The 15,741-nt window shown below is 42.0% G+C and overlaps 1 long non-coding RNA gene across 2 annotated transcripts in view; it reads left to right on the plus strand.

Annotated features, from left to right (window-relative positions):
• Nucleotides 1–15,741, plus strand: part of LOC148130789 (uncharacterized) — a 119,386-nt gene that overhangs the window by 59,784 nt on the left and 43,861 nt on the right. The gene's annotated exons all lie outside the window — the stretch shown is intronic.

A 15,741-nucleotide genomic window follows, 5' to 3' on the forward strand; every position in this document is an offset into this window, starting at 1 on the left:
GCGTATCTTCACATACCAATCCGGCCCTCCCATTCCAAATTCCTCAGGTTCTGCTACAACCATCACCACTTCTAATATGTGGCCCTTCCCTTTGGGCTGGCTGGCCTCTGCCCCGAGAACCTTCACTAAGGTCCTCGCGGCTCTGGCGGCCCATCTCAGGAACCTCCCGGTTCGTCTCCATTGTTACCTGGATGACATCCTCATCCTGTCTCACTCCAGACCCCAAGCAGAGAAGGATATCAGAGCTGCTCTCTCTGTCCTCCTAGACCATGGGTTCCTAGTTAACTGGCAAAAGAGCCAACTGTTACCATCTACACGGATCACCCACTTGGGGGCCGTCATTGACTCAGTTCAGGGAAAAGTTTTCCTTTCCTCTGAGAGATTCCTTAGCATCCAGGAAACCGTCAAACATATCAGACAATCAAGGAAGGTAACAATTTTAGAATTGTCTAAATTACTGGGTAAAATGGTCTCATGTATCTCCATTGTTCCCTGGGCCCGTTTACACACCAGATCCCTACAGTGGTTCCTGCTCCCGTTCCAAAGGACCGGCAGAAGCAATTCAAAGGCCACGGTCAAGGTGCCTTCAAGGGTCCTCACGTCTCTCCTCTGGTGGACCAGTCCCGCCATCAACAAGGGCCATTGCTTCAAGGAGCCCCAACGCCTCGCCCTCACCACAGACGCCAGCCTGTCCAGATGGGGCGCTCACATCCACTCGCTCTCAACACAGGGCAGATGGTCACAGGTAGAACGGGAATGCACTATAAACTGGTTGGAACTCCGCGCCATCCACCTGGCCCTGCGCAACTTCCTCCCTCATGTACGCGGGCGGCATGTCCTTATATTTACGGACAACGTCACCGCCAAGGCCCATGTCAACCAGTCCATACGTTTGATGAGAGAGGCCAAGCGCCTCTGCCGTTGGGTGGAGCGCAACCTCCTCTCCCTCAAAGCCGAACACATCTCAGGGGACTCAAACACCCAAGCAGATTGGCTAAGCAGGACCACGGTGGACCAGTCCGAGTGGCGCATCCACCCGTCACTATTCAGGGAGGCGACCAGGATGTTCGGTCTCCCGTTAGTAGACCTCTTCGCATCCCCGCTCAACACGCAACTCCCCAGGTTTTTCTCGAGGTACCCCTGGCCCACAGGGCTTCTATATGCATTCCCTCCATTAGCCCTGGTCCCCAGAGTCATCCAGAAGCTCATCTCCGAGAAAGCAGAGCTGATTCTAGTGGCACCCTACTGGCCCAGACGCCCATGGTTTGCAGACCTCCGCAACTTATCGGTGGCCCCTCCCTGGAAAATCCCCCTGAACAGGATATCACTGTCTCAGGGGCCCCTCCAACACCTGGATCCTCAGTGGCTCCAGTTAGCCGTTTGGAGGTTGAGCGGGAACGTCTAAGAAAGGAGCAGTTTTCTGACCAAGTTATTGATACCATTTTGGCCACCAGGCGGCCCTCAACAACCCGAATATACAATGCCACTTGGAATAGTTTCTGCAAGTGGTGCCATAGTTGCCAGGTCAACCCGCTCTCACCCTCCATCGCTCAAGTTTTGGAATTCCTCCAAGAGGGCCTGAGGAAAGGTCTTTCCCCGAACACCCTGAGGCCTCAGGTCTCAGCCCTCTCAACTGTCATTGCCTGTGACAATCTGAGTTCCCTTTCCCTCCACCCTCGCATTAGGGCATTCCTCAGAGGAGCCACTAACTTGTGTCCCCCAATCGTACACCGATACCCTACCTGGGACCTCAATAAGGTCCTTGTGTCCCTTACTAAACATCCCTTTGAGCCCCTCAGGGAATCCTCACTCCAGTTCCTAACATTCAAAGTCATGTTCCTGGTGGCCATTACTTCGGCTCGCCGAATATCAGAGATAGCGGCCTTGTCGGTGAGGAAGGACCTTTGCATTTTCCATGCCGACCGGGTGGTTCTCCAGCCGGACCCTACCTTCTTGCCCAAGGTCAACTCAGCCTTCCACAGGGCACAGGAACTCACACTTCCGAACTTCTGTCCCAATCCCTCGCGGGAAAGGGAGAAACTTTGGCACACCCTGGACGTGAGACGGGCCCTCCGCATTTACATTAAGCGTACTCAGCCCTTCAGGAAGTCCGAATCCCTATTCCTTTCCTTTCAGCCCAAATCATTAGGCCACAAAGTGTCCCCTTCAACCATAGGCCGCTGGATTAGAGCTACTATTTCCAAAGCTCATTTGTCCCAGGCTCCGCCGGTACCCAGCGGAATAACAGCACACTCCACCAAAAGTGCAGACACCTCGGCAGCTTGGCCCACCCAGGCTCCAATTGCTGATATTTGTTGGGCGGCCACCTGGGCCTCCCCATCTCCCTTCATTAGAAATTATAAGATCGACATATTTGCCTCGGCGGAGGCTTCGTTTGGTAGACGAGTCCTCCAGCAAGTCCTCAAGGAACCGCAGATATTACCGAACCAGACGGAGTCCCTCCCGTAGGACAGCCAAGCTTTGGTATGTCCCACTCTCTGGATGATCCGAACAGCTCTAAGGAGAATGGGCGTTGGTCCTTACCTGACACGCCATTTCTCTTCGAGCCGTGAGGATCATCCAGCCCCACCCTTATTATTTCACCGTCTGGTGGGGTCTTGTTTCAGCCAATGAACCTTTTTTAGTATAGTAGGATGAAAGCACGATCTTCTCTTCACTCTCGACTTTGCGTAAACTGGGGAACGCAAGGGAGCCACGTGATGGAGGGCGGAGCGTTCCTCAGTAATTAAGCTCAGCCTTCAACGACGCAGACTGAAGCACCTCCCACTCTCTGGATGATCCTCATGGCTCGAAGAGAAATGGCGTGTCAGGTAAGGACCAACGCCCATTTTCTATAGTGGCTAGGGTTTTGGTGCCATTGAAGTCGATGCTATGTTGCTTTCATGTGTTGGACTAGTGAGGAAGTGTGTTCCAGCTTTTTTACTGCTTTTTTCTGTTCATCCACGCGGATACTTATTCTTTTATTGGTCTGTCCAATGTATGTGGCAGGGCATGATGCGCAGGGGACTTCATATATATGCCTTGGTTTTCCAGGTCAATTTTAACTTTGGGGTTTCTTAGGATGGCTGCTATTTTTCTGTCTGTTTTGAAGGCAGTCTTGATGTGATGCCTGTGTAGTATCTTGCTGATTTTTTTCTGTAGTACCTCTTATATACGGCAGGACAGCTGTTCCATAGGTCTGTTCATCTTCTAGGTCTTAAGAAAACTTAAGAAAACAAATATCAAACCTCTACGGGGAGGAAATAAACAGCCAGATCAAAACCTACGAGAAACTGGAAATTAAAAGAGCAGGAATACTATGTGACCTCCAATTCCTACGCAGCTGCAGAGACAACAATACTACACCAACCTGCTTCAAATTAACATTTCATCAAAGCACAGCAGCCACTAAACGTATCCTGAAAAGAACTGAAATAGCTCTACTAAGGAACGAGCTCCACAGTAAGAGATTCCGATTAGATCAGTTAAACAAAGATTTGCTAGCACTACACCTGGAACTGAGCAGCAAAATCCACCCTCTACTTTGGGACAAGATAAAACAACTTACAACTTGGAGAGCTGATTCTGAAGGCATTTACAAACAGGAAAAATTATTGAAAAAACTAAAGAAATTAGAACATGACAAGAAAACCCCCAACAACTCACAACAACACCTGAAACAATTAGTGCACAACGTTTACAACAGAGAACTCACCAAAACAGAAACAGATGTCCTAACCAAAGGATTCAATTATGCTATAGCACCCCAAAAAATCCCCACAGAATCCATCATATGTGCAGTAGAATCCAGCCTAACTAAATTAAATACAGATGAAGCTGATAAAATAAGACACCAAGTTACCAACATCTTATGCACAAGCAAACCACCCAAAAGCAACTTGCAGAAAAATGAAATTAAAGCACTACAAACCCTGAAAAGAGATAGCAGCATAATCATCCTCCCAGCAGACAAAGGGAATGCCACTGTAGTAATGGACAGAAAAGACTACGAAACAAAATTGACAGACCTACTCCAAGACTCCACATACAAACCCATAAACACAGACCCAACCACATATCTGGAAAAATTAACCAAGAAGAAAATTATAACCAGCCACATAAGCAAAGAGATCCAACACACGATCATATCCAGAGAGAAATCTTCCAGATGCCCCAAACTATACGGCCTCCCAAAAATACACAAAGAAGGCATACCTCTCAGACCCATAGTCAGCTCCAGAGGAGCATCACTACAAAACCTAGCTAAACACCTAGCAAAAGAGCTACAGCCCCATGCTGAAACAGCAGCTTCTCATGTAAAAAACTCATACCACTTCTTGGAAATGATCAAAGAGCTACACGTGGAGCAAGAAGATCTGCTTGTAAGTTTTGACGTGGTTTCACTATTCACTCAAGTCCCGATAAAAGAGACCCTTGAAATCATCAAAAATAAATACCAACCAGCTAAACACCTCATGGAACTAACAGAACACTGCTTAACCAACACATATTTCATATACAAAGGACAAAGATACAAACAAATAGAAGGAGCTCCCATGGGATCACCACTGTCACCTGTCATTGCAAACCTGTTCATGGAAGAATTCGAATCCAGAGCCCTGGCCAATGCCATCCTCAAACCCAAACTATGGTTAAGATACATCGATGACACATTCGTGATTTGGCCCCATGGACAAGAAAACCTAAACAATTTCCTAACACACCTAAACAGCGCACACCCCAAAATCAAGTTCACCATGGAAACAGAAACAAACAAACAACTACCATTCCTAGATGTACTAATCTACAAAAAAACAGATGGCACACTAGGACACACCATATACCAGAAGAAAACACACACCAACCGCTACCTCAACGCCCAATCCCACCACCACCCAGCACAGATAAACTCCGTGGCTAAAACACTAATTACCAGACAAGACACACATAATTGGCAGACAAGACACACATTAAGACTGAACTATGCACCCTGACTAAAATATTGACAGCCAACGGCTTCCACAAAAGCAAAATCACCAACTTGATCCACAAAAACACACTGAGACATAATAGAGACCCAGAAGATGAACAGACCCATGGAACAGCTGTCCTGCCCTACATAAGAGGCACTACAGACAAAATTAGTAAGATACTATACAGACACCACATCAAGACTGCCTTCAAAACAGACAGAAAAATAGCAGCCATCCTCAGAAACCCCAAAGACAAAATTGACCTGGAAAACCAAGGCATATACGAAGTCCCCTGTGCATCATGCCCGGCCACATACATTGGACAGACCAATAGAAGAATAAGCACCCGCCTGGATGAACACAAAAATGCAGTCAAAAAGCTGGAACACACTTCCTCACTAGTCCAACACATGGAAGCCACAGGTCATAGCATCAACTTCAATGGCACCAAAACCCTGGCCACTATAGAAAACCCTAATCACAGAATCATCAGAGAAGCCATAGAGATTGAAAAAAAGACCAGAAAGCATGAATAGAAGAGATGATTCCACCAGGCTGTCAATCATTTGGAAGCCTGCACTCACAAACAAAAAAATCTCCACACCACAAGCCAGGCAAACACCTGGGCACAAACAGATCCCCCTGATACTTCCAGCTCAAACACATCCCAACCAGGCACCCAGATGAAACCCAGCTTCCTAACTAATGATAGCCGTCCATTTACCCGAAGCCAAGCTGCACTAAAAGCCTCCAATAAAGCAACACAATGCTGCCAGCCAATCAAGATACAAAAAGAGCCAAAAAACAGACAGAGGATATTAGAGACACCAATCAAGCAGAACACAGCAAACTCCGAGACCAATAAACACAGACCAAGACTCCCAACCAATCAGGATGAAGAAAAAACCATTCTGGCACAGCAATAGGCTGCCCCAAATTTAAATCTGAAACCACTGTAAAAGTCTGACTCACAGACGGACACAATACAGAAGCCTGATGATGGCAGATGAGATTCTGCTGAAACGTTGCTACAACTTTAAAAGAACAACTACAATGACGTGGGAAAATACCCGAACCAAGCCGAATACCATATATATATATATATATGTGTGTGTGTGTGTGTGTTTGTGTGTGTGTGTGTGTGTGTGTGTGTGTGTGTGTGTGTATTCTTAAGTTTTCGTGGGTACTTACATGTATGGTATTCAGCTTTGTTCAGGTATTTTCCCACATCATTATAGTTGTGCTTTTAAAGTTGTAGCAACGTTTCGGCAGAATCTCATCTGCCATCATCAATACAGAAGCCTGATGATGGCAGATGTGATCGGAGCTGCCGTCTCTCTATAAATACTGGTGGTGGGGGCTGGTGTGCTGGGCTGGTTGGCTGCGCTGCTGCCTCTTGATTGATTGATGGAGTTGATGTTGGTATAATGGGCTGTGTGATGGCCTTGTGAGTTTTGTTGTGGAGATATCGTGGATCTTGTGTTGTAATCTCCTGGGTTGTTTGTTTTGTAGTGATCTTTTTTTCCATTAGCCTCTTGTGTTTTAACAGCTTGGGTAATGGGTTGTGTAATGGGCTTGCGAGTTCTTTTGTTGTGGTATCCTGGGTCCTGCGTTGTAATCTCCTGGGTCGTTTGTGTTTTGATCTCTTTTCCATTACCCTCCTGTATAGTAACGACTTGGGTAATGGGTTGTGTGATGACCTTGTGAGATTTATTGCTGTGGTATCCTTGGTCTTGTGCTGTGATATCCTGGGTCATTTGCTATGTTGCAACTTCTTGAGTTCTTGAGGTGTAATTTCCTGGGTTTTCTGATGTGATATCCTGAGCGGGTGGCTATGATGTAGCATTCTGGGTTTTAGTCTGGCTTCGAGTTTGGGGTCTGGGTCTGTGTTCTTGGTGTGTGTCAGCTTGTTTGGTTTTGGGGTCGGGGGGTGCGACAGCTGACGAAGCAGCTGTGGTCTGTTTTCTGGATGGTGGTTGTCCTTCATTTATAGGATGGGCTTGGGCCTGGTTCTGATGAGGGGGATTGGCAGTGGTGTCCCGTGTTGTTTTGGGTTTGGTGTTGGTTTTCGTGGCTGGGACTCGTTTGTTGGTGAGGGCTAGCTTCCAGATGTCTGGTAGGCGGGAGGTATCGTCCCGTCTATTCATGTTATGGGGGTGTTTCTCTATCTCGATGGCTTTCCTGATTATTCTCTTGCTGGAGTGTTCAGTGTTGGATATTCTCCAGCAAGAGAATAATCAGGGAAGCCATTGAAATAGAGAAACACGATGAAACACGATGGAGTTCCAGAAGACCATTCCTGAAATTCTCTGTACATAATTGCATTCAAAAAAAATTTGGTGGCTTTGACTGCACCACAAAGGATAGACAAGGCCCTGGGAATCATCATTGGTGGAACTAAATCTCAATGTCGCTGCAAGATAAACTTAAAATAATGTTCAGATCTTTTCTCACAGCCATTATCCTAGAATAGAATAGAATTCTTTATTGGCCAAATGTGATTGGAATTTGTCTTGATGCAAATACTCTCAGTATACATAAAAGAAAAGATACATTCACCAAGAGTCAAAAATCATAAGATACAACACTTAATGATAGTCATAGGTACAATAAGCAATCAAATCCTACTAGGAAACAGTCAATATAAATCGTAAGGATAAAAGTGACAAAGTTACAGTCATACAGTCACAAGTGGGAGGGGATGGGTGATAAAGAGTGATGAGAAGATTAACAGTAATAGTAGTGCAGACTTTGTAATAGTTGAACAGTGTTGAGGGAATTATTTGTTTAGCAGAGTGATGGCGTTCAGGAAAAAAACTGTCTTTGTGTCTTGTTGTTCTGGTGTGCAGTGCTCTATAGCATCATTTTGAGGGCAGGAGTTGAAACAGTTTATGTCCGGGATGTGAGGGGTCTGTAAATATTTTCACAGCCCTCTTTTTGACTTGTGCAATATACAGGTCCTTGATGGAAGGCAAGTTGGTAGTAATTGTTTTTTCTACAGTCCTAATTACTCTCTGAAGTCTGTGTCTGTCCTGTTGGGTTGCAGAAGCAAACCAGACAGTTATAGAGGTGCAGATGACAGACTCAATAATTCCTCTGTAGAACTGGATCAGCAGCTCCTTGGGCAGTTTGAGCTTCCTGAGTTGGCGCAGAAAGAACATTCTTGGTTGTGCTTTTTTGATGATGTTTTTGATGTTAGGTGAATACAAGGAAGAGATTGACATATATTAATAGGAGTTTGACAGATGAGTAGCTTTGGCACTCTCAAATTGACAAGCCTTCTGAGCAGTAGAACAGTTAAGCTTTGATTTAGTTCTACCTATTCATGGAGGAAAACATGATATCTGAGAATTCCTTGGCTCTGCTTATTCCATACAAAGTCAAAATCAGGCTCCAAAGAAGGTGAAGAGACCAAAACATCTCCATCTTTTCTTCCTTCATTTCCTGTTTCTGGACTCTGTATTTATTTAAAGAAAAAAAAAATCATTTTTTGCAACAAAACTGAATTTAGATTTTCATAATTGAAGTAAGGTGACAACTCAACTGAGAGCTGATCACAATCCAATAAAGTTCCCTTACTTTGAAGACAGTGCTTCCAATTAAACATAATAATGAAATATCCCATTATTTCTTCTTCAGAAGCTTAACTTTTAGTGAAAAAAAAACTCCTCCTGTTGCCCAGATTTCTTTTTTGGGGACTGTAAGTTCATGAGAAAGTTTTCCAGAGTAGGTAAAAGTAAGTAAGCAGATTGCAAATTATATAAATAATAGAAAGTGATACACTCTCTAAAATACTGTTTTTAACAGTTTCACTGATTCATCAAAGACCTTATCTCTGTCCTCAATTAATATACCTTTTTTCCTGAGTAGTTGGATTAAATTCTCCTTTGGCAACTTTGGAAAACATTTATGAACCTATATTCTTCAGCACAATATTGGTAAGAACTTGGCATACAAGGGAGAGGTTCATGAAATGCTTATGAAAATGTATTTTATTCTGTACTCAAACAACAACATATTCAATATAATCTTTGTCAGAATAAGAGGAATAACCAAACTTGCCTGGAATTGTATTATAGCTGGGGAAAAAATATATCGAAGAGAACCAAACAATGCGACCTGTAACCTATTCAGACATACAATTTACAGTGTAATGAAGTGTAAATGGGAAGAACAAGGATTTAACTATCTTCTGATGTCAACTTCAGCACCTTTCACTCATTAAGAGTGAATTTTGTTGGTGTATCCATCTTAAATATCCCTCAACATTCCTGGAAATTTAGAAAACAGACCTTGGTTGTAAAAAGTGGTGCTTAGTTCAGTCTGTTTTTAATTACTGCTTCGTTCTGAGTGTTAAATGGTACCTATTTGTATGAGACAATGGCTGCCTTCTTTGGCTGTTGACTCTTCAAAATGTACCTCACAGACTATGCTTTTATTTGTTCCTTCATTTAACAAATATTACTTATTAATATTCCTCAGCAGTCAGATCTGGATGGCAGAGTATTAATATAACATTTTTTAAAAATGAAGTTCCTGTTCTACTTGAGTTACTCAGTAAATATTTGGTAATCTATCTTGATACGTTCCTGTCTGTCAAGGATTGTTGCTTGCTTAATGCTTCTACTTGAAAAGCAGAAATAGCAACACACAAAGCTACTTTCCTGTAATTTTAAATCCCTTCTTTCTTAATCAGTTTGGAGGCCACACTTCCCCCTATTTTCAAATCCCCTGGTGGCATGAGCAATTATAAGCTGCATGGGGCATTTACTTTGGTGTAAATGCATAATGATGCTGAAAATGAGATGAAAATATGCCAGAGCTAAATTGATCCAGGGCAAGAATAAATTTTATACATGTTTATATTTATATGTCTCTCTCTCTCTCTCTCTGTGTGTGTGTGTGTGTGTGTGTGTGCACGCACACGTACACACACTGAAGTTTTAATTCAAAGTGGGTTAGAAGATTATCACCCAGCACAATTAATTCCACAGGGTTGCTCTGCCAGTGAGATGGCTGGTCTTTAAATTTGATACTGGTATGTAAATAAATAAGTAAATAAAATTTGTCACAGGATCACAGAACCAAGAAAAGGAAAGGATCTCCACAAGTTCCTGCACTGTCGTAGCCCTTCTTCCAGCCAGCTAACCGTAGAACTGCCCACCCTCAAGCTATTCAGACATACCATTTAAGGTGGACAATGTGCCATATGCAGATGGAAGAGTCATATGAGATCTCTCTGTTACTCACTAAGATGAGCTTCAGACTCAATGTCCTTCTCCCATTCTTAGGTTCTAGAAGGTTCTGGGACCGTCCATATTTTCATTGACCTGCAGCAAACCATTAAAGTCATCATCATCATCATCTTTTAATGACCCCATAATCCCTTGCGGGGTAGAGTCTGGAAACTAGCAGAGTGTTTAATGGCCAGATGCTCTTCCTGTTGCCAATGTGGAGTTCAGCAGATATATTCTCAGTGTGCCCAGAGAGAGAAATACCTGCTTCTACCGAGGATCGAACTCACAGCCTCCTGATTGTGAGGCGAGAGCTCCACCTCTAGGCCACCACACCAATCCTGCAGCAAACCATTAAGGTGACTGTGTGTAAGCAGGGTGTGGCTCATTATCAGTTTTGGTGCAAACAGCACAGATCCATGACTAGGAAATCTGCAGAACCCATTGGTACACAAGTAACTCTTCTTCATTCATGCTTCATTCTGATTGACAGTGCCTTGAGGACTAACAACAGGAAATATTAGGGAAGAAATTATAGACATTCCTTTTATAATAGAGAATATTTGCTTCACTCACCTAAGAGTTGTAATAATTGAATTATATCCTTTTTGGCTAATTCCTTTTTCCCCTTCTGGCTTTTGAGAACAACTTAATTCCCATTCAATCATTTTTTTAAATGACTGAGTGAGAAAAAACTATATGCTGAGAATACTTCAACAGTTGCCCGATGCAAACATCAGGATGTCTCCATTCTTTCTGCATTGCAGTGCACTTAAAGCCTTGTTAACAGTGTCAGGTTGTTTCTGTGCCAGTGACACTGCACATCACACCTACAAATGGATGCCCAGAAGAACGAGGCATCAGCAGACATTTTGTGACAAGCTGCCTTCCGTTTCTCTGGAACAGTAACATTTTTCAAATACATGAATATCCAGAAGATTAAAGGAAAGCAGTAAAGAAGTAAGCTTGCCCAAGGAAAAGCGCAAACATGAGGGCACTAATCCACAGATTTATCATAGTCAACCTTTCCAATAAAGAAAAATAATTGTTGGTTGAACTCAAGCATCACAAAGATGGATGGGAAGCTTTCATACCTGCCCATATCTTTAGTTCAAGGACAAATAGGTCAAAGGAAAATGTGCATCTACAGTTGCCATATTCTCTGAAAGGTCTAAAATGACATTCAAAGGAAATTAGAGGGTTCAGTAGTTGAAATATTTGTCGGAAAAGACATTGAGAAAAAAACAAAGTTAGAAGTGGATTTCTTGAAAGGAAGCATATTTGTTTCATTCCTTAAGCAATGAAATCCTCCACCGATGATACCATAAAATAATACATAATCCTGCCCAGAAAAGCCACATGGACTGGACAAAGAAGAGATACCTGAGATAAGGGTCTGATTAGTATAACTTTCTTTCCTATGCTTAGGATCATTCCCATTTAAGAGCAAAGTGTCCTATATGGACCATCGTATTGCTGGATTTTCTTTATTTGCTGAAGGGTGAAATTGGAATCAACTCCTCATCAAAACCAAATCCAGCATGTACTCACAGAATTGCATTGTAGATACATGCCAACATTTGGCATCTGAATGTAATTTTAGGTTCATCAAATCTGACTGATTAAATAGACTCCTGTGATAAAATTCAAGCTAATAGAACCTACACCTTTACTTTTAATCATGAAATAGGGACTTAATCACAAGAAAGAGATATATTAATGACAGATAAGGAGAGGCAAATCCAGTTTTTTTTTTGGGGGGGTGAATTATGGGCAACCAGGAAGGGTTTTTGGAAATTTACGTAAAGATTTGCTATTGCCCAAATATTCTGAGGCAATTTGAGTTCTGTGTTAGATCTGAGGTGATCATTGTACTTCTGTGTATATTCCTAACTAGCTGGATACCTGTGCTTCACAAACAAAACTATGTGATTGGGCTATGCAGGAGAAATTCAGTTCACAATCCGTTGGCTCAGTGGTGGCCAGTGATGAAAACACATAAGGGTTTCCTTTCCTTCACCCTTTTCCCCTTTCCTTCTTTCCTCCTTTCCTTTCCATCTTTCCTCTTCCCTTCCCTTCCTCCTTTCCTTTCCTTTCCTTTCCTTTCCTTTCCTTTCCTTTCCTTTCCTTTCCTTTCCTTTCCTTTCTCCCTTCCATTCCTTCCACCTATCCACCATCTGTCTGTCTGTCTGTCTGTCTGTCTATCTGTCTTTCTATCTATCTATTCAGCAAAAAGTGTTGTAAATACAATCCTCCAACTGTTGTCCCAAAGGTGCTTTTTTCAGGTGATAACTGGACTTTCTGGTTTTTCTTTGAAGATGTTTTGCTTCTCATCCAAGGAGCTTCTTTAGCTCTGACTGGATGGTGGGTAATAAAAATACTACAACCTTTGATGCCAAAGTAGCTTCCTGTTTGGAAGCGTAGTTTGCATCCATTTAGAGAGTTGTTGAGGCAACTTGGAGGTTTGTCTGTGTCCTTTGGTCACCTGAGTGGTGCAAATGGCTGTGGAGTTACTAAGGTAACTGAATGTGAGGCAACTGGCAGTTGGAACAGAGTTCTTTTCAGGTGGGGAGGGGGAGTAGAACTCCTTAGCATCAGAGCATGTTAATTACTGTATTAAGAAATACTAATAATGTGAAATGACTAATGATCATTTCAAAAAATCCTTTCTTAGCAAACACCTAGAAGCCAAGACAAAAATACATTCTAAATTTCAAGTTTGTAGGCTTTACGGTTCTGGAGATGTTGTGATGATGCGTGAGTGGTATTTCACTTTTATATAGATTGAGTGCATATAAAGAAGAACCTTCAAATTCAATCATCATTGCTGAAGAAGGCATGAGGATCTATTCACATCCCCAAACAAAAAGAGCATGGCTTTCTATAGCAGAGAAATGTGAGTGCAAAATGAATTTATAGAAAGCAATAAAGCACCAGAGATGCCAAAACAGGAACTGACCAATTTATGGCTAGAAGAATGAGGGAGTAAGTGAAATTAAAATTGTCAGCTTGGTCTGATCTCAACCTGCACCCTTGCAGTAAATTGACTACTTGGGAAAATCACTGTTGGCAGAAAGCTAATGTTCCTTAGTCATATTCCCTAAGTCACTGTCCTCTGCTGATTCAAGTAAAATAAGGGTGATAAAATGATGCAATTAATTTATAGGCTCAAGACAGATAAATCCACTCATGGAATAATATATGTTATTGACCTGAAATTTCAAAAACTTTCTTGAGAGGAGGTAGTGTCCAGTGAAAGTGGACACTCAACCCCACCCCCAAAAAAAAGATTAATTGCAAAAACTTAAGAAAATATCCAGAGAGACCAAGGGTTGAGATGGATCACATACTATAATGAAAAATCTTTGCAGATTTTTCACTGTAGTACAAGATAGTGCTTTAAAAGAGCTACAAGATAGTGCTTCAAAAGAGCTACAAGATAGTGCTTCAAAAACTGACATGCTAATGGTCATCTCAATTTTTTGCAGCTCAGAACTGGCAACCTTGCACCTCCAGGTTTGTTAAGTCATAGTCTAGAACAGGGGTGTCAAACTCGCATTGTCATGGCGGCGTCAAATGACGTATCGGGACTTTACCTCCCTTCGCTAAACCAGGTATGAGCGTGGCCAGCGTGTGACACATCCGAGCCGCGGGCTGCAAGTTTGACAGCCCTGGTCTAGAAGTTTCCTTTGGGTTACCTTACAAAGTTACAGCTCCTTGTTTTATGAAACAGATGTGACCAATGCAAAAAATGGTCTTATTTATCTATGTAATTATGACTTTCTCCAGGTTTGCAAGTAATCAACTCAGAAACGCAGTAGTATATCACAGGTGGTTTCCAGGTTTTGAAATTCTCAACAGAAACATGCCAGGCAAATGTATTTCTCTTAATTGGGAAGACTTCTTTGTTGTTATCATTATATTATTGGGGTTTTTTGTTATGTTTTCAGTTAATTATGGCTTTAAGTTTTATTTACCATCCTAAGTATCATCTGTGCATGTCTGAATGCAGAATATCCAAGTAGGCCTGTAGCCTCACTGAGTTAACAACCCATTTCAATAACAGAATTATTGGAATCCAAAGGTTTTTGATAATTTCTGTGTATGAAATCAAGAGAAAAGAAATGTTGGTCTTAAACCATACAGATTTGGAAATGCACTCCCTTGAAATTGCTTATACTGCAAAGGCAGTATACTTAGGATTAGCAAAAATCATAAGCTGCAGAAAATTCTAGCCAATACGTCTTCAGTTTGCGAAGAAGTTACCCAATTGGATGCTAACTAGATTAGGAATATTTTTTTTTAAAAAATCTGTATTTTATGCTACTTTTCTCTAGAATTTTATGCCGCAATGCCTCAGCCTGAACTCTCCAAAATGGCTCTTTTTCTATGACTTAATTTTCTGGAAGAAATTTTATAAGAACATGAAACAACTGTTTAGGATGTTCTAGACCAGGGGGTCTTCAAACTTGGCGTGTTTAAGACTTGTGACTTCAACTCCCAGAATTCTTCCTCCCGTCATGTTGGCTCAGGAATTCCGGGAGTTGAAGTCCACAAGTCTTAAAGCTGTCAAGTTTGAAGACCCCCTGGTCTAGAACATCCTAAACAGTTGTTTCACGTTCTTAGTTCCTGGTGCGAGAAGAAATCCTTGATTTCTTAATCAGTTGAGAATTCTAGTTATTGTAGTCTGAAAGATACCTAAGTTGGAAAAGGCTGAGACAGAAAGACTTTTCCTTTTCCCTCTTAAAGGAGGAAAAAGACTTAACAAAGTTTCAAGTAAAACCGGGTGACCTCTTTTTTGAAAGTTTGAAGAGTTCTGGCTGGTTGAAATGTTGTTGTTGTTTTTTGGAAAAATTTGACTTTAACATTATGAAAATGAGTAAATAATATATAAAATGGCATTCATTCACTGCCCTTCGTGCTTTTCCCACGCACCTTCTCTCAATAATTAATTAGGTTTTCATAATACATTATTATCATGCAGCCCAAGAATACTTAAGCAGTCTGGATGTGGTTCAAAGAAGTCTGTGGAACTCTCTCTCCACCACCAAAAATTCATGGTCTGCATGGCTAAAGTCATGCAACATGTTAAACTCACCATGGTGTGCAGATTTTCCCTAGAAAGGAGCCACATTTACAAACTACAATAATATGAATATTCATTCCACCATAGGCATGTTTTGTTATATGGCTTAGTATTGATCCATTTGCATGTCTGCCTGGGGTAGATGTGTGTGATTTTATATTTAGCTGTTCCTCTTTCTTCTTAAAAACACCATAAAGCAATAGGAAATTAATGTTGTGTGGTTGTGATTCATACTATTAATTTCTTGTTTGAATCTTCCTAGACACCCAGTGGTAACAAAGAAGGAGGAGGGAAGGAGAAGGAGAAGGAGAGGGAGGAGGAGGAGGAGAAAAGGAAGGAAGGAAGGAAGAAAAGGAGAGGAGAGAAGAAAAAAAGAAAAAGAGAGAATGTCTTTCGTTCTAAAAGATAAAGAAACTACAATCTACTTGAATGCCATGAAGTTCCAGAT

The sequence above is a fragment of the Notechis scutatus genome, chromosome 4, assembly GCF_049901735.1.
Source record: "Notechis scutatus isolate UNSWTSFEM ecotype Mainland chromosome 4, rNotScu1.2, whole genome shotgun sequence".
Taxonomy (NCBI): Eukaryota; Metazoa; Chordata; class Lepidosauria; order Squamata; family Elapidae; genus Notechis; species Notechis scutatus.